At 44.2% G+C, this 24,002-nt stretch overlaps 1 long non-coding RNA gene across 1 annotated transcript in view; it reads left to right on the forward strand.

Annotated features, from left to right (window-relative positions):
* LOC148685767 (uncharacterized) overlaps positions 1-23,362 on the forward strand; it is a 112,535-nt gene extending 89,173 nt beyond the window's left edge. Inside the window, exons 4-11 of the long non-coding RNA XR_015949905.1 lie at positions 10,826-10,980; positions 12,309-12,582; positions 14,948-15,058; positions 17,897-18,155; positions 19,789-19,836; positions 20,504-20,567; positions 22,440-22,567; positions 23,095-23,362. This is a non-coding gene — a long non-coding RNA (uncharacterized LOC148685767). The remainder of the gene's footprint in view (positions 1-10,825; positions 10,981-12,308; positions 12,583-14,947; positions 15,059-17,896; positions 18,156-19,788; positions 19,837-20,503; positions 20,568-22,439; positions 22,568-23,094) is intronic.
* The last annotated feature ends 640 nt before the right edge of the window (positions 23,363-24,002 follow it).

Consider the following 24,002-nt stretch of genomic DNA (forward strand, 5'->3'; position numbering starts at 1 on the left):
TGTACAGACTCAACCTTTTCTTCAAATGACCCCTAAACCTTGGAACTCCCTGCCTATTGAGTGCCTTTGTGGCGTCTGCTTGAAACGTTTTTGCTTTGGCAAGGCTATCCAGATATGGAGGTGTTGACATGGTTTCAATCACTTTTGCTGTTAATTTTAATTATTTCTAAATGCTTCTCATTGTTTTGAACTGGTTTTTATCGTTAATGTTAACATTTCTCATAAACGGCAAAGAGGCAATCAAAAGGCATATAAATGGATGAAATAACAATGCACTGCCTAATTTTGGATGGATGAAGAAGACCTCGTGAAATGGACTTCAGACATGTCAGGTCTGAGCACAACCATAGAAGGGGCTCCAAGACTAGATCAAGGACCCTCATAGGCCAGCCTTCCTCAACCAGATATTTTGGGCCACCACTCCCATTACCCCTGACCATTGCCCTGCTTTGTTGGAGCTATCACAGGCTGAAGTTGCCAACCAGTCTAGTTGCAAGCCTGGCACTAGGGAGGGTAGTGAACTACCCAGGACTGGCCTCAGAACTTGGAGAGGTAGAATTTCCAGGCATTCTGAAGCTATGCAAGCAAAAACCCCAACTCATCCCCCCCGAAACAAACAAATAAATTTAAATTTTTTGGGGGGGGGGAAATGTGAATATATATATATATATTGGTGCTTTTGAATTATGGTGCTAGAGGAGACTCTTGAGAGTCCCATGGACTGCAAGAATATCAAACCTATCCATTCTGAATGAAATCAGCCCTGAGTGCTCACTGGAAGGACAAATCGTGAAGCTGAGGCTCCAATACTTTGGCCACCTCATGAGAAGAGAAGAATCCTTGGAAAAGACCCTGATGTTGGGAAAGATTGAGGGCACAAGGAGAAGGGGACGACAGAGGACAAGATGGTTGGACAGTGTTCTCGAAGCTACGAACATGAGTCTGACCAAACTGTGGGAGGCAGTGGAAGACAGGAGTGCCTGGCGTGCTCTGGTCCATGGGGTCCATGGGGTCACGAAGAGTCGGACACAACTAAACGACTAAACAACAAGAACAACTATATATATATATATATATATATATATATATATATATATATATATACACACACACACACACACACACACACACACACACACACACACTACAATACTTACTTTCTTATTGAACCCAAACATATTTTTACTGCTTTAAGAACATGAAGCCACTTTAGGAACTACCCTGAGGTCCCCCCCCCCCAAACTTGTGGCATATAAATTTCATTAAATGAATGAATGAATGAACGAATGAATGAATAGCTGTCACATCAACTTCAGAACTGGAACAATGGTACAAGCAGAGGAAGTTCTCTGTCTCCCGCAACAGGCTGTGGGTCCACCTTGCTCAGTATTGTCTACTGGATGAAGGCAGCAGAGCTCCAGAGCTCCTCTAACGTGTGAAGAGCAGAGAGGGCGACGAGAGGTGGGTCAGGGGCAGTAAGCAGTGGTAATGTGAGGAGGGAATGAGTGACTGAATGGGTCCGTATTCCCTTCTGAGCAACCTTCCAGGGGCCACAAGCCAGAGGCAGGCAGGGCAAGAGGCAAAAATAGGAGGAGCAATGAATGCAAATTTCACTTTTGTAGTATAGGCTAGTTTCTACACGTGCTCATGCACCCCCTTCCTCCCCAAAGCTTCCATCCAGGCAAGGATAAATTTCAGCCAGACAACACCATTTGGGCTGTGAAACAGGGCCACGGAGGCATGTGGCTTGGGAAGCATTCCAAGGGCCAGGTGGAGAGACACAGAGGGCCGCATTTCAACCCCAGGCTTGAGAGTCCACATCCCTGGAATAGGGTTTTAATATCACCAATATGAAGAAGTGGGATGCCATTTGAACAGTCTGCCTAAAGCATGAAAATATATTGAGTTGTCTCTGCATGCACACCCAAATGTGTGTTTGCGTGCAAGTGTGTGCATGTATACAAACAACAACAACAACAATTTATTATTTAAATGCCTCCCATCTGACTGGGTTGCCCCAGCCACTCTGGGTGGCTTCCAACACACACACATATAAATTGAATTAAATAACACAGAATATTTAAGGGTGCCAGTATCAACTGCTTGAGGCACTGATTTATTCTACCCAATAATTGAGCTGGCCCTGGCATTTTCTACTTGAGCAGGGACTTGACAACAGGTCTTCTCAGTCCAGCTCTGCTTCTCTAACCACCAATTTGGCTGTTGCCGTGGATTCCAAAGGCCAACTGATTTATTCTTGTAATGCCTAATTCATGCCAGATTTAAGGAATGGTCATCTTGCATCTTCAGAGCCTACGTATCTTATACTTGGGCATGGGATCATTTTCATTAAACACGTTGCGACGACAGGGCTTTGCTTGGTTCTTGATTATGGCTGGGTCTTCCTCAGCACGCTGAGTTGCACATCACTGTGGAGACACCCAAAGCCTCAGTGTTTGAACACATACTCAGGGTCATGATGATATCCACGATAAGCTTAACTTCTGTGCCAAATATTTGGAAAGGGTTCACCTGCTTCTCTGAAGGCATCCAGGTGCAAAGGCAGGTATTTGTGGACTAGGAACAGGCTAAACATGCACGCCTACATGTGTACACAGTGTTGATGAATAGCACATCAGAGGAAGGTAGCAGAAAGGCAGTGATATGGCAGGAGAACTTCTCCTGATTTTTTTTAGAATAAAAACTGCCCTTCTGAATATTCCTTGCTTTTCGGAGAGTTCCCCTTCAGTTTCCTATCCTCTTTGTTACTGCTGCACAGTCTTTGAGCGAGTCACCAACGGTAGCTGCAGAAGCCGTGATCAAACCACCAGGGCCAACCCAGATCCTATTACCCTCTCTTTCGTCACTGCCAAAGTGATCCAGCAAGTTTGTGGGATTATTGTAAAGCCAGAGAGCAATGGCACTAGGAACACTTTCAGTTTGCAAGTCTGGGAGAGTTTTCACAGATGGCAATATTTGATGGGCATGATCCATTCTCCTAAGGGCATAGCGATGTAGGACTTACACAAGTCAGGCCATTGTCTACACACTGATTGACAGCAGGGTTGTCTGGTGTAAGTAACTCCCAGCCCTGCCTGGAGATGCTCAGGATTGAACCTGGAACCTTCTGCATACAAAGCAGTTGCTCTACCACCAAGCTCCAACCCTTCCCTGTTTGAGCACAGGAATCAGCACAACCCTCTTCCTTCTTCGGCTTCACTGTACAGTGGCCATTACTCAGAACAGATTATACCCATCCCCTATCCTTCTCATCTCCTGGCTACTTGCCTGCAAATTACCCATGCCTGTGTAGAGTGCGAGACCTTCTCCTAGGTCTTCCCACATTTCCCCCAGAAATAATATGTTCACACTGCATTTTGTGCCTGTCTCCCCTTTCTCTTTTTCATTGCCACTCTTTACCAATACGTCAGCATAAGTAAATCTACAAGAGCAGCTTTGCAAAGATGTGCTCTGTTTGAGGGTCAAAAGGTCAGCACACAGAGGTGAAAAAGAAGAAATAATTTGCATGATTTCCTTAACTGTGGGAGATCTTTTGTGTGTTGGGCAAATTCCCCCAAGGTGTCCCCCGTTGAGAAGATTTGTAGAAGAAATCTTTGGTAAGGTCCCCCCCCCCTTCTTTGAGAATCTTTAGAATTCAAATTAGGAACCCCCCCTCCCAAATTCATCATTTAAACAGCTACACAAAATAGATTCAGGGTGACTCAAATTGGTCCCCCGAGGGCTGGTTTACACAACAGAGGGTAGCTGTAATGATTTTGTTGTTGTTGTCAAACTTAAAAATCAGGTGCATTTTCCAGATTTTGAAATCCAGATTTTTGATGTCAGAAATTTTGAACTGAAATTTAACATGAAAAGCCCAAATCTCTTTTTACTGGTTTCTACGAATGAACAAACGTACAGATGTACAGACAAAGTCTAGTGTGCTAGCTACTGGTTCAGAGCAGCTAGCTGCTGATTCAGAATGCCCTTCTTCTGTCAGATACTGTCAACATTTGATCTCATATGCCATCTCATATGTAGCAGTCAGTACTCGACAATATCACAAAATACTGACTGCTATAGATCAGATGGTGACAAATGATGCTGCTGAAGCTTGAATATTGTCCAAGTATTCACACCGCCAGAGAACCTACCCTTGGCATGTAATGTTGCTTTAGAATACCTACTTTAAAGCGTTTCTTCTCATTTCAGCAAAGCCTATCCACATGGTTAATTTAGCTACGTATGCTTGTTTTCTGATCTGTGCTATGGGTAATTTTATTTTGTTTTATGTACATTGATGCAAGGGTTTGTTTTTATTATGTAGTTTGTAGACATTTTTCAAAATAAAAAAGTGCTATACTTGAACAAACATCTTAAAAAAATAGGATGTGATTTTGCTTTATGCTCATATATGTGCAGCTACATGGTTAAGAAAAGGGGGACATTTAAAACTTCGTGTGCACTCACATAAATACAAATAGACCAGGGCAGATTGTTGCAGCCGCTTTGGCAAACCTGGAAGTGGAAACCAAAGGCTGCCTATTTTGTCATCTTCCCAGATCAATTGTTGGGCCTGAAGTAGCTTCTATAGACTTTGGATAAATTCCCAAACCTTCAGCTGCACATAACAGGACTTCAGAAAAACCATCAAAGCTAAATATAACACTGCCATTTATTTTGGGTGTTGATAGCTCCTTCAGCTTAGCTAGCTGGCTCATCCGAGCTTTCTGTAACAATTCAGCGTTAGAAAACTGATTCATGCATTTGTTGCCACTGGGAGAAAACCAACGCTCTTCTTACTCATTCAGATCTGGGTAGCAACTGGAAAACCAGCTCACTCCTCAGTAATACTGTAATTCCTTCCCTTTATGATTCTTTACCAGAAAACATCCCCCGGGTCTCATTCATAAAGTCCAGTTGTGAGGCAAGAAATGTCAGGAGTGTACACTTAAAGAGTAGGCGGAGAAAACAGAACAGAGCATTGTGACTTTGTAAGAACAGCTAAGCGTTTCCTCTGGAGTTGTTTTTAGTGCCTTTGTCAGCTGATTACATGGTCTTTTATAATTTCTCATCTACGGAATAGAGCTATTTGCTTGTGGATTATTTGAAAGACACAGCCTTATGCACAAGAAAAACAATTTTTCAAAAAGTGAAGTGATTTCGTTGATTACATCAAACTTTGGTTAAATGATTTTGTTTTCAGGACATGTGCTTTAAAGGAGTGCTTCTATCTGGAGGTGGGATGGAAACCTTGCCTTTTTGTGAGCTTCTTTTTGCCACAAATCCACAGTTTGACATTTAATTGTGTGGATTTGGGTTGCCAGAGGACTCCAGTGGTTCATTTCATGCCTAGGTATGAAATAAAGTTGCTCGCAGCCATATTGCAATTGAAATGAAATTTTGAGGTGAATGCAAGCAATTCCTGTTCAGGTGGAACATTTGAGGAGTTTCAAGGGGAGGAGGAAGAATTCTGATAACAGCAGCAAAATCGCTCAGTACGGTTTTGAACAGTGGCGTGTTGAAAATTCATCCTGAAATTTTATTTCACCATTCTCCATCAACTAATGAGACAAGAAATTGCATTCAAAAATTAGGGAAAGGGAGAGAGAAAAAAAGATGAGCTCCTCAAGGATGGGGTACAGGGTCTCTGCTGTGTCTACCTTACTTTTGAGGTGCATGATGGGTGTGGTATTTCCTTTATTTCATTCTACAAATCATCTCACCAGTGGTTTGCACACTGAAGCTTTCCTGGGTGATAGGCCAGGGAAATTACCATCATGAGGTTAGCTTCTCTGATGGGACTGTTTCAGATCAGTAGCCTGGGCAGCCAAGGTTGAGGTTGCAGTCCTATACCCCACTTACTTGGGAGTTTGTGCCACTGAACTGAATGGAGCTCACTTATAAGACTGCTCTGCAAGGTCTTAAAAATGACTAGTGCTGGAGGGCACTTCTATAAGCACCATCCATAAAGTACAGGGGTACCTCGGGTTACAAACGCTTCAGGTTACAAACTGCACTAACCCAGAAATAGTACCTCAGGTTAAGAACTTTGCTTCAGGATGAGAACAGAAATCGTGCTCTGGCGGCAGCAGGAGGCCCCATTAGCTAAAGTGGTGCTTCAGGTTAAGAAGAGTTTCAGGTTAAGAACAGACCTCTGGAATGAATTAAGTTCTTAACCAGAGGTACCACTGTATGCCACTGTTTTAAACTTATTTATTTATTTATTTATTTATTTATTTATTTATTTATTTCATATACAGCCCTTCATCTCAGGATCTCACGGCTGTTCACAGGATACTACAGAATAAAACCACAAAGTACATAATAAGAACAAGAACAAAACAACCCCCGCACCTTATCACATGGTTGCCCCCTTTTTAAATCCCTTTCTTGTCAAAACATTGCTGTCCCCTCTTGGTGAGTGATATCCTCTATGGATGCTGTCTACCCTACTTTTAAACATTTTTTCCTTAAAGGCAAGCAGCCATGTGTTCACCACGAGTCTACCCTTTGTGCAGCATGGCTGACACCTCCCCCATTCATTATCTGAGGACTGGATTTCACAGCACAGGCTGTTGATAAGGATGAACATGGATATAGTCTTGAAGGGAAATTGCAGACTTTCCAATAATTTTCTGAAAGGGGATTTAACATTGAAAGGTGGCTTCACTCTGTGCTAAATTTTAATCATGAATTTTGGGACTCAACAGCAGATTTGCATTTCTCTGTTTTATTCAGCAGTTCTTACCATTTAACTTGTCCATAATAGTCCCTGAGCACAACTCAACACCAACTGAATCCTCCCCTCCATTCATGAAATATTTCCTAGGACATGCTGAATATTTCCATATGGGCTGAATATTTCCATACGTCGGACCCATTGTGAAACATTTGGACTACAATGGCATAGGCCAGATTCATACTAAGTGGGCAACTTGAGTTTACCAGATTTAAATATATAAATTGTGCCTGGCCTTGAGTTGTGCTCATCTTTCAAAGATACAGGAATGCAAGCAGGAAACTTTCCCACATAAATATTAAAAGCAATTTCAAAAAAGCACAACAAAATCAGTGCCTTTTCTTAAAAAGCAGAACTAATCTAGCTCTGTAAAATGGTTCAGTCAAATTTAAATCCCCCCAGCAGAATACTGAGTGACTGCACACTCAACTAATGAAACACAAGGTCGGGGGATTACATTGTAGGAACAACTCTCTGTGCCTAATCATGCCCGGAGGCCAGGATGTAAGAGGCCAACTACTTCTGAAAGCTGATGAACCTTTTTGATAGCATCCCATCCCTGCTCTTGCCTGGACAGTCTTTTTGCACTTTCCGATCACTAGGGCTAACGTAAATAAACAATAGCTTCAGTTGCACGGACTGCAGGTAAGTATGTATGTATGACAGTGAATAGAAAAATCTGGGATTAAGGTCCACCACTCTTACACCGACTTCTGTCCAGCTTCAAGGTAGCAGGGAAGGTAGAATTAGCCACAGTACATCCTATCATATCACGAGTGTCTAATTAATGCATCTGTGAAGGGTGTGACCCTTGACAGATGTAATTGTCCAGCATTTTGGAGCTTGAGTGAACATGGAAGGTCCTTAACTCAACATGTTAAACCAAAAAGTTGGTTGGCACCGAGCAAAACTCCATAGGGAGAGCATTTCTTTGGAAGGATATGATCTTGAAAAGCACCATCAAAGTCACTCAAATAAATCACTGAAACCACTCCATCCAGTCTGTAAGAATATAAGAAGATTCCCAATGGATCCAAACAGTGCAGTGGTCCACCTAGACCAGCAGCCTTTTCTCCACAGTGGCCAATCAGATGCCTCTGCGAAGTATTCAGAGAAGAAATGAGAGCAACAGCCTTGTCACACTGGTGTTTTCCAAGTATTCAGCAGGATAATGCTTCAAATTCTGGAGCCATCATGAGGGGGTAGTCATGGATAGCTTTATGCTCCTCATTTTACTTATTTAATCCCCTTTTAAAGCTGTCCCAATTAGTGGATATCACCACATCTTGTGGCAGTGAATCCCATAAATTAATTACAGAATCGTTCTTTTGTTAAGTGTCTCTTGAGCAGAATGGCCTAACGGCAAAGGTCTTCTCAGGAGGATAATATACATACAAGCAGCCAAACCCCCTGGCCCCTGGGAGGTGGCAAATGTCATTGCATTATGAGTATTATTGTATTTGCAATTTTCTCTGCTTATCGGACAGCAGTCCTCCTTAAATGAAAACTTCTGTGGCCTAGTCTAGTTTTTAAAAATGAGGTGTTTTTTTTAAAAAAGTCACTGGCAAAAGATTGCAGCAACTGTTACCAAGGCCTAGAGCTCGGATCTGCCCATACCTGTCCAACAGTAAACACAGCAACATGGGAGGACTTAGGGCTAGCTGAACACCTTGGTCACACGCTAAGCAAACTACCAACAGGTGTGCTTGCAGAACGGGCTCTCCATCAGCGTCCTGTCATGCATAAAATGTTTATCCAATTTGTCAAGCTAATCTTTCCTCAAATAAGACGAGGGTCTAGGCCCCAGGAACAACCAGAATTCAGGTGGTATAAAGTAACTCTCTCTCTCTCTTTTCTCTCTCTCTCTGTTCCTTCCCCCCTTGCCCCTTCACAACTTATTCCCCCCTCCCCCCTCTTAATCGCTGTGTCAATGTTTCCTCGGCTTTAAGCAAACCAAAAGTCATTATATCATCTGTAATGGGAGATATCTTTTGACTGGGGTAGCTGATTTGCCAGCTAACTTCAAAATACTCCTAAAGGCGCTTGTATCTCTTCCCAAATACACATTCGCAGATGTTCCACAAAGTCAGGTACATCAATGACCTGACAATTTGTTTGACTAGCCTCGGATAATGGCTCTTTGATGGCTAAATTGGGGGGGCATGTGTAAATAAAATAGATGCTGAAGTTAGATCTCTAGTGCGAGTTTGCCAGGATAAATGGGTGAGACCAGTGGCCTTTATGGGGTGAGTGACTCAGCATTTCAACCTTAGACACTGAGCAATTGGAGGTCATTTGCAGGAACATTCACTGACAGGACATGGTAGTGACATACAACTGCTCTTGCCAGGACTGGCAACCACAGGAAATCTGCAGGTGCAGCATTTGTCACTGGATCTGACATGCAACATCCTGAGGATCCTGGCTTCTACCGTATTTGTTTCTAGAAAATAGGTTTCTAGCCCATATGGCTGCAGAAATAGGCTTTAACCCCAGGTGTGTGACCTGAGTCCCGGGAGCCAAATTCCACCTTTCAGGCCTCTCTGCCTGGGTCTCACGACTCTCCCCAGGCCACACCTCCTTCTTAGCCACACCCACTTTTTCTAAGCTAATCGTCTCACCGAACCTGCTTTGCACCTTCCTGTATATATATTTGCCTGGCTAGAATGCACCTTGGCACTCTTTCTTGCCTGGGTGGAGGATAGAGAGGGGCATCTGAGTGCAGGTATAAACTAGCCTACTGTGCAAAGGTGAAATTTACACCCTTTGGTCCTCCCTCTTTTCCTTTGGCCCTGCCCACCACTCACATGTGGCCCCTGGGAGGCTGCTCAGAAAGGAATGAGGCCCCTGGTCTGAAAAAGCTACTGCACCCCTGCTTTAACTAATATGTGGGCATCAGGTGCGCCAACTCTCTGGGGGGTAGAGGTGTCAGGGCCCTCAATGTTCCTTAGCAGGGGGTTCAGCCCCCCAATAGGGAGGGGGCAGAGAAGGCCGAACCACCGAGCCAAGCGCAGTGCAGCATCAAAGAGAGGCTCCTCCTGAGCATGAGAGAGGAGGAGCCACGGCCATTGGAGCCGCACAGCATTGGGGAAGGCTTCCTCCCGATGACATGTCTCCTCCTGGTGTCTCTCCACCCCCACCACATCTTTAGCCCAAGGCAGTACCTCTGGTGGGCATGGCAAAATGTCCACATCTTGAAAAGACTTCTAGGATTTCTGAGATCACCCTGTGGGGTTTCCATGCTCTCTAAGGCCATTGTTCCATCTCTTCATGATGCCCAGAAGCAGAATATGTTATGCGAAGGAAAGATGAATAGGCAAGTGTCATCTAATCTGCATAATTTCTTCAGTGCACAGAATTTCTGCAGTGCACAGAATCCAGCTTTTACAGCAGGATCTAGATTACCTCAGTACAAGTTTGAAAAACGCACTACAAAATTAACGCAGCCTCACCTGTCTGTAACCGACACAATTTGATAAAAGAATATGCCTCAGAAAATGGGGGTTGCACTTCCAGTTATCACAGCGAGCCCACCTCCAAGAGATGAATCTTCAATTTATTCACATTTTTCCTTTAAAAAAGGCAATTATATGGGGGTGTGATTGATTTGCCTGTCACTTCACACACCTGCCTTCCTGAGCCACTCCCCCTTTCCCAGCACAGGTGAACTTCCAGCTCATTTCATTCCATTTAATACATTTGTACACTGATGTCCCTCAAGGGGCGAGCAGTGCAATTAAAATAACCATTTAAAAGTTTTCAAAACAAGCAAGAAAAGCAGACAAACACAATACAAAATGCATACTGAACTGCCGCTAAGCAAGGGCAAACCCTGGCAATGTAGAAGCATTACCACTGATGATTCAAACTCCAAGCTGTGTTCAGCATGGTGGCATGAATATCCACCCCTTCTTTCCCCCGGCTTTCTGAATTTCACTTGGCAAGTAACAGTAGAATTTTCGCTGGCAGTGATTGACAGCTTCTGGCACACGCAATTCATTTGATTTATCTTCTGATTTATGAGTGATAACACCCTCGAGGGCGTGTCTGCCTAAAGACAATATCCATCTTTTTCTTTGTCAGGTAACATCATTCTGCCTTGTTTTTGCGATCCTTCAGAAGTGTATGCTCTATTCGCTGTTGCTGCTGCTGCTGCTTGTTGTACATCATTCTGAAAGATCCCAAAGAGCTATGAGTGCAATCCTATGCCTATTCTGAAGCAGGCTCCCTTGAGTTCAGTAAGTACGCCTCTGCTGTGCCTCCACAGTCAGAGGCAGTAACCGCATACATTCATTTCAATGGGTCTACTCTAAGTAAAACACAGTTGACTACCATCCCATTATTCAAGTATTTCAACTTGAAGTGAAGCAGATTTGTTCCCCAAAGTTCTCCTCTGTGAATTCTGATCAATAGCATCTGTGTGTTCAAATACTCAGAGAATAGCCAGGTTGGGAACCCAAGTGGGATGAGCGATCGGGTTAGGAAGGTAAGGGAAATAAATGAAGAAATAAATATTAGCCAGGCACTCACAGAATATTTTATAGTTATATTTTATTTCATAAGCTGATGGTTTATCATCTGCTTGCTGAGAACTAACATGTCATAACATTTAAGCTGTTGCCCTATTCTCACTCAACTGGGAAGTTAGGTCCCTTTACACTCCATGGGGCTTACCTCCGAGTAAACACGTATATCATTCCACTTATTTGACACTGCTTGATAGATGGCATGCAATGGTATTTAGTACACTTGGTATGTCACACTATATGCTTACCTTCCAAGTCCCGGACTGCAGAATCTGGGACTGGCAGCCGTGTGACACCGGAAGTTGCGTTGACGTAACTTCCGATGTCGCTTTGCCCTTCTACGGGCACAAAAAATGGCCACTGCCGGCTTCAAAAGTCGCTTGTACGCATGTCAGGAAGTGCGTCGACGCAACTTCCGGTGTCGCTCCGGAAGGGCACAAAAAATGGCCGCCGCCAACACCGGAAGTCGCGTCTATGCAAATCGGAAAGAAAAAAAAAAGGCCGCCGGCAGGAGAAAATAATGGAGAAAAACGGGAGACGAAGTGATATGGGGGACCACCGGGAAAAGGTAAGTAAAATCGGGGTTTTCCCAGAGAAAATGGGGTACTTGGCAGCTATGCACTATATGCTGTCTTTGATAGGGGACAGTCTGTGAGTACATACACACACACACACACACACACACACACACACCCCTCATTGAATTCCAGGTATGTGTCACATCTGAAAGACATACCGTTGGCTGGATTAGGCTACAAAAATTAGAATCATCTCAGAATTTCAAAGTAACTTGAAGAGGATGAAGCTTAGAATTCAAGTGTTTGGAGGAGTTAGAATCAAGAAGTTATGAACAAAACTCTGCTGTTGAGTCTGTTTTCCTAAGCCATCCACTGGTGTTTTCCTCTACATGTCCCCTTGCATAGGTCAGGCCGTCCGTTCATTGTTGGCAGAGAAAAGATTCTGTTCCTTGTGTTTGAGTTTCCTTTATCCTCTGTGTTTGTGTGTATCATCGTGGACTCTTGTTTGTATCGTTTGTGCAGCGCACGACTCCACATCCAAGAGTTTTGTTAGCAAAGGAGACGTGAACTATGAACACAACTGCCCTGACATTTCAAGCAAAAGAAACAGGATCGTACAATTCTCTCGGGACCAGCCGCAGACGAGCGAGCCTCTTCAGTATGAAACTCAGGTGTAATTGAGCATGCACAAAGGACGGGCAACATGAAACCCATGAGAATTGTGTCCGAAAGCCCCGCTGCCAGCAGGATTTCCATAGAATTTCCAGCTCTTCATCGAGATCCTGCTTGAGATTGGGTGGGTGATGCAGAAAACAGAGGGAAATTCTGTGCATGCTGCCTAATACTGATGGATCAGACCATTGGTCCATATAGCTCAGTCTTGTCTACACTGGCAGCTCTCTAGGGTTAAAGGCATGAGTCCCTTCTAGCCCTACTTGGAGAAGCTGGGGGTTGAACCTTCTGCACTTAAAACAGCTGCTGTGCCAGCAAGGGTGCCAACTTGAATAAAAGATTTGCCGGGGGGGGGGGGCAGGTAAACCCTGCCTTGTGTAATCGATCACAATACATGGTGCATGCATACCATATGAATGGCAATGTTCATGAATTTTGGGACGGCCCAGCCCCCTCAAATATTTTATTGGGGGCCTTGAAGGGACCTCAGCCCTAGGAGTTGACTCCTATGTGGACCAGTATGGCTCCATCATGCTAGTCACACATGCCGAGGCTCAGGCCCTGTGTGTGTTGTGATGTGGGGTTGTACAAGTGTGCTACCCCCACACTTAACAACATGGGAACCTTCAGACTTCCCCTTCCCTGCTTCCCTCCCTTGACTAGGGGTCTGGCCGCAGACTTGCATTTTTATAACCTGGCCAGGGAGCTGTATGGAACCCTGTTAATAAGCATAATATGTTACCTGGGCTTATTCATTTCCTTTATTTATTTAAAAGAATTTGAATACCACTTATAATTATATATATACAAGAAAACCATTCAACTCTCTAACCCAGGCATACCCAAACTCGGCCCTCCAGATGTTTTGGGACTACAACTCCCACCATCCCTAGCTAAGGATCAGGGATGATGGGAATTGTAGTCCCAAAACATCTGGAGGGCTGAGTTTGGGGATGCCTGCTCTAACCCCTTTGAGGGAGCCCACGATATAGTGTCCTTTGGTTGGCCACATGACAGCAATGTGGTGTAGTGGTTAAGAGCGGTAGACTCCTAATCTGGGGAACCGGGTTCGCGTCTCCGCTCCTCCACATGCAGCTGCTGGGTGACCTTGGGCTAGTCACACTTCTCTGAAGTCTCTCAGCCCCACTCACCTCACAGAGTGTTTGTTGTGGGGGAGGAAGGGAAAGGAGATTGTTAGCTGCTTTGAGACTCCTTCGGGTAGTGATAATGCAGGATATCAAATCCAAACTCCTCCTCCTCCTCCTCCTCCTCCTCCTCCTCCTCCTCTTCTCCTACTCCTCTGATTGGTGCTGGTTGCCTACACCGCAAGCATTGTGGTGCCTCTCTGGTGGAATTCCTTCCCCAGGGAGCTTTGACTGGTGAACTGGATGAAGACTTTTCTATTTCCCCCAAGCCTCTTTAGTTGCCAAAAATTCAACATTTCTGTTTTAAGACCACAAGAACCCTGCTGGGACAGATCAATGGGCCCCCATAGTCTCCTACCCTATTTCACTCAGCAGTCAAACGGTTGTCTATGGAAAGTCCACAGGCAGGGCCTGAAGACCACAGCTTTTCCTCCTGCAGCTCCCCAGTATCTGGTCTTCATTGGCATATTGCCTCCGATCCCAGGGGCTGCATAAAGCTACCTTGGCTAGTAGCCAGTAAGGATTGTGGGGTGAGGGGTAGAGAGGAGAAGAATTCAATTTAGTTCACATTTCAATGCAAACCTACCTAATTCACACCTCCAGAATCAATGTGTGGATTGAAATGCAGGTGCCCTTTGAAATTCGCAAACTACTCCAAACTTTCTGATGCAGGTTCCCCAACCAAAATGTGCCTTCGAAAATATATACTGGAGGGAAAGCGTTCATAAAAGTACACATGTTGGTGAAAATGGGAGATATAAAGTGCTATTGCAATGGGGGAAATGGGAGAAACTCACACCAAAATACTAACAAATTTTAATGACAAGTTTCAAAAACAAACTGGTGCAGAAATGTGGCCAGTTAAACTCAAGTCGGGAGAAGTAAGAAGTTAAGAAGAAACCAAAAGTGACAGATTTGCCCATCTCCACTTACCAGAGGCAGACCTCTGTTGCAGAAATTTGCCCCCAAACCTCCTTTGAAGGGTACAATTCTCTATGATTGTGCCCTTTTTGTGATCCATTAGAATCTAGGAGATCCAAATGAAGGGCAAAACCCCAAAGGGTAGACAAATTGGTCTGCATAAGTCATAACATCCTCTAAATTTCTAGCCTGCCTCCCATGCCCCTTTGTCATTTGCGGGGACTCGCCAAACATGATGCTCCGCTTTGACTACGGTTTTTATCACTTTTCCTAAAGAGGGAACTATGAAGCAGCTTCAAACAGCAAAGAAATCATAACCATTTTAAACAGATTAGATAATTGTGCTTAGCTGCCTGCCGTGATCGTGCTGTGTTTTCATTTATTACTTTCTTCTCTCCTTCCCTCCCCCCCTTTTTTTTGCAGGGGGTGGTGGGAGCTGGAGGAGGAGGAGGAATCACGTGCAAATACAGGCTAAGTCCTGATAAGAATCCTGAAAGTAAACAATGAATTCCTACTAATGGCTAAGTCACCAAGGTAAGATCAAGTCTAAATACACACCCTTAGTTAAATATGATTTCATTAACTCACATTACGTGGCTCTGCAGAAGTTTTTCTCCTTCTGATCCCTGTCGGGTGAATTGCACACGAGGTTGATCAATCATTTTCTGACAGTCTGTTTGCATCTGCTCCGGGTTCGAAGCAGGGCAGTCTCGGGCTTTGCAAGACTTGCTTTGCGAGTCTCGGGCAACCACTGCTTCCCTCAGCCAGCTCCCCTTGCTGGGTCACAAGTCTACCCTTCTCCAGGAGCTAGTGAGACTGGATAGGCTTTCTGAGAGAACATCAGAGGCCTAGAAACTTAGGAAGTCAGACCAGTATAATCTACCCGGATAGGCAGCAGCTCCCCAAGGCTCCAGGCACCCTACCTGGAGAGACCTACAGTATGGCCAGTGGCGGCTGTTGAACAATGAGAATGATTGGGCAGAAGTTGGGGAGACCAAACGGTAGGTGGAGCCGGAGCCAATGGCAGGCAGAGTCAACTAACTCTGGTTTTGTCCCCACCCTCCTCCACGTTGAGGTCTCCTCCTGCTGGTTCTCTATCCCTTCTGCAGGCATCACCTGGTTTCGGTATACTTTTTATGAGCTTTTCGGATCTACAAAACAGTTCTCAGCCCCAGGATATCGTCAAACCAGCAACCGTCCTTGTAAAGGGACCCCTGACCATTAGGTCCAGTCGCGGACGACTCTGGGGTTGCGGCGCTCATCTCACTTTACTGGCCGAGGGAGCCGGCTTACAGCATGACTAAGCCGCTTCTGGCAAACCAGAGCAGCACACAGAAACGCCGTTTACCTTCCCGCCAGAAGGTATCTTGCACTTTATCTAGGTACTTGCACTTTGACGTGCTTTCAAACAGCTAGGTTGGCAGGAGCAAGGACCGAGCAACGGGAGCTCACCCTGTCGCAGGGATTCGAACCGCCGACCTTCTGATCGGCAAGCCCTAGGCTCTGTGGTTTAACCCACAGCGCCACCCAAACCATCCTTATCCGTACACAAAATAAACTATGAAGCATATGTAAGAGAACACAAAATCCACAGGTTCTGAGGGCTGCAAGGTGGCCACATAATCACAACATCAAGTTTATGCTATATGTAACTCATTAACCAAATCCACTCATAAGCAAGAGGTGGTTCTAGACCGTGTTCCTGTTTACGTACAAATGAAATAAAAGTGAACTGAAATGGCCCCTGGTTACTCTTATTTTGCCTGTTAATTTCTCTAGAAGAGCAATATCCCAAACTTTAGTATACCAGGTTCTAATATTAGCCCCAATAGTTAATAAGTGGGGGCTAGTTGAGAATAGACTGAGGTTGGTGGGGCAGCACCCCAATAGCCCTAATGCACCAACCAGCCCCCATTGCCTATGGCCCCTTTCACTTGTTCATTATCCCTTCTGTAGGCACAGTCTGGTTTCCATACATTTAATGAGTGGCAGTGGCTGCCATCATTGAAACAAAGCATGCTGCTTTGAGGCGTAAGTGCCATATCTGCACCAGATCATTCCCATGCAGGGTTTGTCCTATCCAACCAGTCGCACAAGAGGAACAGTCATAAAGGCATACATTCATGAGCTTGGTGGGCAAGTTGGCTCAAAAACATTCACTGCCGCTTGAAAGGCTGCCATAACACAGCAAAGCAAGCAACACTTTTGGATTTATTATTTCCACTACGTAATCCTTTCAGAACAGTGCAGTTGCGTTTCATCTGCTAACAGGCGCAGGGGCCCATTTTTCGGACGACAGGAATTACCAGTAACGGGAGCAAGGGTCTGCGTGGCGTCAAGAATCCACATCAGATGTTATAACAACATTCTCCAGTTCACGAAATGCACCCTTCAGTCTTGCTCAGCATTCTGTAGCCCTTTTTGAAAGTGCTTACAGAGGGTTTTGGTTTTTTTAAAAGTTGTCAGTCAAATGTATCAAACCAAAATTTGAATGTTGGTGCATTTGCAGGGGTTGGAGAGCAGGAGGGTAACAAAGCTATTTAGAGGAGTGGGGGAGAGAAAACATCAGTTTTGGTCTTGCCTCAAACTGACAGAACACCCAAAGTAAAGACAAGGTAAAATGATCCACTGTTCTCTTGAGTCAGGACTTGAGAAAGAAGGTAAATATCCATTCCAAATGGTATCCACTAAAGCACTAAAGGCTTGCTAAATAAACAACTGTGCAATGCTGGAAATGTTCCCAAGAAGATGCAGAGGAGAGAAAGAGTTAAGATGGGCCAAAGGAGCACATGTGGGGAAAGTGGGCAAGCAGGTTTATTATGTAGAAAAAACACGCAACACCAAATTGCAAGTGGGATTATTATTGAGTAGCAGACTTGTACTGTCATTGCTCAGAAATGCTAAGGAAACAAACAAACAAAAAATCCATTTCAGTTTTGAAATCAGTGGTTAAAACCAGTACAGCTTTGAAAGGTTCAGTACCCTTCTTTTGGTTCCAAATGGGATGCACTTGTATCCAAACACAGACAAAAAAACTTTGCTCATTGGTCTCAGAAACCCCCACGCAAAATATGATTATGATATTTCAAGGGGTGTCCAAATGCATTACAAATAAATCCCCCCCCAATATATAGTACATTTTCTTTGTACATTTATATCTTGCTGTTCTTGCATGGAGCTTCCCACACCCCAATGTTTAAATCCTCACAGCAACTCTGTAAAGTGGGCTTTGACTAAGAGAGAGCAACTGGTCCAAGGTCTTCCGACGAGTGACAGGTTTGATACGACATTTGAACCCTGGTCTCCTGAAGCGTGCTCTGCGGTTTCACTGCACATAATATGACTAGAGAATAACATTTGCCAACCTTACAGGTCTGGAAGGTCTGGAAGGACAGATCCTGAAGCTGAGGCTCCAATACTTTGGCCACCTCATAAGAAGAGAAGCTGGGAAAGATTGAGGGCACAAGAGGAAGGGGACGATAGAGGACGAGATGGTTGGACAGTGTTCTCAAAGCTACTGTACTAATATGAGTTTAACCAAACTGCAGGAGGCAGTGGAAGACAGGAGTGCCTGGCGTGCTCTGGTCCATGGGGTCACGAAGAGTCGGACACAACTAAACAACAACAACAGGTCTATACTCTGGGGTTCCCTGTACCCTGTCTCAATAATATGTGTGAAGTGCTTCAAACATGCTGTACAAATGCTGAGCATTAGCACTGATGTTTTGCCCACCACTCTGCTGACTCCTTTGAGCACCAGCTGATTTGCAGCTCCCCATTTCTTGCACCCACCCCATTCACAACACAGGTGAGTGCTGGTCAAGCCATCAGTCCAGCATAGAGGACACTTTATGGCATACCTCAAGCAGAAAAGTTTGCAATCTAAATTTAGACAAATGGCATCAATTTGCAGACTGGCTGGGGGGGGCGGGGGAATCAGGTCTCTTGTGTGGGTCCCCTTCTTTTGAACAGGACTAGGTTGCCCACCTGTTGCAGCACCTCCCTCCCAGCCGAAATGCATCTCCAAAAAAACTGGATAGATTTGCATAAAACTTGCAAACTTTAGAACTAATCGCTATCATTTAAATAGAAATAATGGCTGCGTACACACTATAAAAGGTAAAGGTAAAGGGACCCCTGACCATTAGATCCAGTCGTTACCGACTCTGGGGTTGCAACGTTCATCTCGCGTTATTGGCCGAGGGAGCCAGCATGTGGCCAGCATGACAAAGCCGCTTCTGGCAAACCAGAGCAGGACACGGAAACGCCATTTACCTTCCCACTGTAGTGGTACCTATTTATCTACTTGCACTTTGACATGCTTTCGAACTGCTAGGTTGGCAGGAGCTGGGACAGAGCAACGGGAGCTCACCCCATCGCAGGGATTTGAACCGCCGACCTTCTGATCGGCAAGCACCACACACTATACAGTGCCTTTAAAACACATTCAAAGTACATTTCCCCATAAATAGTTCTGGGTATTGTACCCGCAACAGAGTTAACAATTCCTAGCAACCCTCAACAAACAATGTACAGTGCCCAGAATTATTTGAGGGAGAGAATGTACTTTGAATGTGATTTAAAGGTATAGTGCATATGCGGCCACAGGACACCTCACCATATTGGCGAAGGCTGCGGTCATGTGACCTGTCTGCTGTCCAGGTGCCAACTCTGGGTGGGCAGCTGCAAAGCCCCTCCTACTGGCTCTTTTATCTTTAAACCAGACTTGAACTGGGCAGCCCTTCAGAGGGACGGACTGCTCTGAAAAGCAGGACATTGTGGCCAGTCTAAATGGACTGGTGCAGGTGATACTCCATGTGAATTGAACCCCAATTAGCCAAACCCATCTTTAAAGATCTTTTAAACTTTGAATTCCCAGCAGCCCTTAAAACTGCAGGGGAAGCGACTCCCTGGGAATTGAGGTCATATCTAACATTCCCCTTGGCTGTGGTGTCTGAATCTGGGCAGGCTGTTTGCTTAGTAATCTCCTTGGCTCTGTAAGTTGTTAGGGGTAAACAAAGGCAGCTGATTTCTTAATTGTTTAAGGCAGGAAATCAGCTTCTTTCATTAGTTGCCATAATAATCTTGAGAGCAAACCAGGATTCTGCCTGAGTGAGTTTTTGATCTTCTCCCATACAAAAGAGAAGCATTTGCTTGGTATCGGCAGTGAACCTTTATTCTGAGAAAGCTGTTGTTCTCTTAATAAACACGACAGTGGTTTGGGAACAACAACAACAACAATATCAGATTTCTTTCTGTACTAGGTCCAAGAACTTCTCATGTCTTGCAGTCCTGCACCTGTTTACTCAGAAGTAAGTCCAACTGTGCCCACTGGGGACTGTTTTTGCATATTTGTTTATACATTCATTCATACATTCAGGAATGTTTATCCTGTTTTTCTTTCAAAAGTAAACTCAAAGCATCTTATAAAAATGCTGGAAATTATTATTTTATGACACTGTTTTTAATTGTGTTTTATCAGCTGTCATATAAAATAAAATAATATAATGATAAAAGTATATATAGCACACAGTGGAATTACTAAAATCAATTTCATACAATAAAACGAAAAGCAGAAAAAGGCAATTACCAGTAAGTTTGTGTTTAGGATTGCATTATTGGCTCATCAAAAAAAAACAGGTTGATTTTTTTTGGGGGGGGAAGGTGGTGAAATGTCCTGAGAAATTGAGGGAGGGGGTTGGTTTTGGTGTGTTTATTGTCCATTCTGACCAACTACCCCTTGGCAAAAAAACAACGTAAATGAGGGAAGGCTCTAAGCACTGTTTAAGGGGCAAGGAAGATCATTACCATAGTAACTGACATGATTTGCAAGGTTTAATCAAGGAATTGCAGAGAGGTGAGCAGTTAGGCATGCCTCTATGGTGAGTAATAAATGTGTGGGCAATTCCTCACTGCAGCGGTGGATGGGGGAGCACAGTCCAGCCTTTAATAAGCTATCATTCTTTGTTCCTTATACAGAGAGTTCTGTGACTCTGTTAGTTCATCCTTGGGACATTTTGGACTGCAGAGAGAAGTGTTTAAGGTTTGTTTGTATGAAAAAAAAACAAAAAAACCCTTCTCATTCACACCAACAAGTGGCTGATAAGTGACCTCTTTAAATCCAAATCATGTAAAATCTAAATTAACTCGTTTGCAGCAGTTTGCAAGCTGAGCCACAAATATAGGAAAAGCAACAGTAGCATAAGGAGGGTCAGTGTGGCATAGCGTTTAGAGTTCCAAACTTCAACTAAGGTGATCAGAGTTCAAATCTCCAGTCTGCCAGGAAATTTGCTGGGTTATTTTTGCTGGTGGTCTAGTGGAGGTGGATGCTAATGGAGGGCAGATCTGGAACTTTTCTTCATCAAAGGAGTGAGGATGTAATCCAGCGGTTCTCAAACTCACCCCCAGTGACACCTACTCCACCCTATAAAAAAAGCATTATTCGGAATAGCAGTTTGCATAACTCACTGAGGAAGTTAACAACACGATATAATTCAAAACAGTAACAATTAATTGCACAAATACTCAAAATCAAATTAAAGCTATTTAGTTTAATTAATTCAACATAACTGATCAGCTCAACTGTTTTGAGTCCATGGCTCCCTTGACCAACTACATTTCTTCTGCGGCACCCTTGTAGGGCTCAGGAGCCCAGTTATGTCACCCCTTGCCTGCAGAGCTGGCAGCCTCTCACCCCTTTTCGAACAACCTCCCTTGTTGAGTCCTCCAGGCAGCCGCCGCAGCCCCCCACACCCAGTCTCTGAGTCGCCTCAGGTCCTGGCAACCAGCAACCCTTGGGCAGCCCCAGAGGCAGCATTTTCATGGGGAGCTTGTAGCCAGGGCTGCTGCGACAAACAGCTGTGTCAGCCTTTGGGAGGCAGAGATGCAAGAGGGCATCAGAGGAGGGAGGGAAGGAAAGAGGGACAGAGGCCAGGGTTGTCCACAGCACTCCTGACCATCAGTCAAGGCACCCCAGGGTGCCACGACACACTGGTTGAAAACCACTGGATTAACTTGATCAAATGAGAGTAGTTCTTAAAGTCTGATAGTCATTTATACATCCTGCGCTTGTTAGCATCCTCCTAGATAATCCCACCATCTCTTGGGGGAGGTACCACCCACTTTGGGAACCACTGATGTAACCTTTTTGGGGTGGTATTCTGAGATGTGAACAGAGGTCTCACTAGCCAAAGGCTAACGTGTTAACCACTACTCAAACCAACTCATTACTCCATGGCGGCTTGCTCTCTTCTCTCTCTCTCTCTCTCTCTCTCTCTCTCTCTCTCTCTCTCTCTCTCACACACACACACACACACACACACACACACACACACACACACACCCTCCCATGCCATGAAGAAGATAAAATAGGGCAACTTGTTCGGAGAGCTTATCTATTAATAACCCACATCCACATATGTTAGCCTGAGCTCAGCAGATGAAGGATGGGATACAAATAGAAGGATAACGATAAAAATTGTTGTATGCACGGTTGTTGTAAAAAAAGTTGTATGCAATGTTATTTCTATTGCAGAGTAGAACCACTGAAATTAGTGGACATGACTAACTTAGGTTAATTGATTTCAGTGGGTCTACTCTGAGCAGGCCTTAGTTTGGAAGAACCCATTATTTTTAAAATCAACTTTAATTTTTTTTAAAATCATGGCCATACATTTCCTAACCCTTCCAGGCATGTCCAAAGTCCATTTCGGGGGCCTAATCTGTCCCGCAGGTTGGTTTAATCCGGTCCCTGTGGCAGTTTATTTCTTGGGGTAAAATCCTAAAAAAAAAAAACTCAACAACTTCAATCCTAAAAGGCCCTCACAGCCTTTCGCTTCATCAAATCTGGCCCTCTTTGAAAAAAGTTTGGACATCACAAAGCAGGGGGTGTACCTGACGTCTAAGTGCTTTCCAGATATAGAAGGGGCATAGTCTGAAGGTGCAGGATTCTGGATTCTGAATCAAACCAGCTATGAGTCTGGCCTGATGGAAAACATCTTGGAACCCTCTGTTCTTTCATTAGAAGAAGAGCTGGATATGAAGGTAAGAGGTATTTGGTTGTACCCAAAATACCTAAGTACCAAAAGTTGCTGTGCATGGGGCAATTTTGATTTTGTAAGTTTATTTGCCTGTGCTTCTTCCCAAAGAGCAGGACTTCTTACTGTGTTGTTGGATGAACATTTTAGGAACCTAGTATTGTCCATTTGCATTGTACATTGAAATCTTTGCTTGTTTTTTTGGCATTTAATTGATTTGATCTGTTGGTATTATATCTTGTAAAGTCACTTGGATACTTTTTTAAAAAATAAAATAAAAAGCAACTAACAGATTTAACCAATAAATAAACTCCTCTGCATATACCCCTGTGTAACGTGTCAACAGAAATAAACAGTGGCCTTTTGGAATTTGCCTGTTTGGGTCCTTCCTTAAATTTTTGCATCCAGATGCTTGCCTTTTGGGAAGGGTAGGCTGACTCATTTGTTATATTTCCGTATGGCAAAGCCGTCATGAGATGCTTTCAGCTCTTCGCTTCCACGCAGGGAATAATTCTGATGTATTTGCCCCAACAGCTGGAGTTTGACACACCAGGACAGGCTTGAGGAGAACGAACAGGCTCTGCTCTGAGTTAAATACCAGCTCCGACCACCTTGGGGCATACTATTAAGGAACACTTGCCATGTGGCACTGACAAAGCAAAACCATCTCCTCTGATGACTCTCTTTACTGTGTCAAAAAGCAACATGTGAATTGCTACTTTGACTTCCTTTCCTTGAAAAGTCCGGCATTGTTTAATTGACTTTAATGGATTTCATTGTAATAAAACTAATTTCCAACTGAGCTGTATTTGCATGCATGGACGGTGTCCTTATATTCAGTTTGGTAAAATCAAAGTAGTTTCTTTCATTTCCCCATTGCAGCGGCTCATATCCTACTCAGAGGGAGTTCATACATTACATTTCCCTTCGGACAATTGCAGCTCTGACTTGATTGATTGAATCTGGGAAATCCCAGCGACCCAAAGGGCCAATCCCAGCACTGATTGGCATTAAAGATAAAACTGTTTCCCTGTGAATCAGCTGCACATTTCTTATGCAGCCTAATTTATTCCGTTAGTATTTTGTTTCTATGCTGCAAGAGATGCTGGCCATATGGCATTCCCTTAAGACTGCACGGGGAAATTCATTGTGGGTTTCAATACAGAGCACACACATTCAATACACATGTTCTGTTCTGACATGAATATGATTCCTAGGTAATACTGACTTTGCTGAAAAGGTCTGTTTGGAGGTTCAGATAATCATATCTTATACTTGCTATCATCTGATGAAGATCTGCTTTAGAATGGGTCAGCAGACCAGCCTCCTCTTGCAGCTGAAAGCAGGTATTGCTGAGTAGCTTGGAGGCATGATGGATGATATTTTGGCTTTAAGAAAGGTGGGAACATATAATAACCTATCTGGTCCTGGAGAACACTCAT

This window comes from Zootoca vivipara, chromosome 5 (genome assembly GCF_965207765.1).
Source record: "Zootoca vivipara chromosome 5, rZooViv2.hap1.1, whole genome shotgun sequence".
Classification (NCBI taxonomy): Eukaryota; Metazoa; Chordata; class Lepidosauria; order Squamata; family Lacertidae; genus Zootoca; species Zootoca vivipara.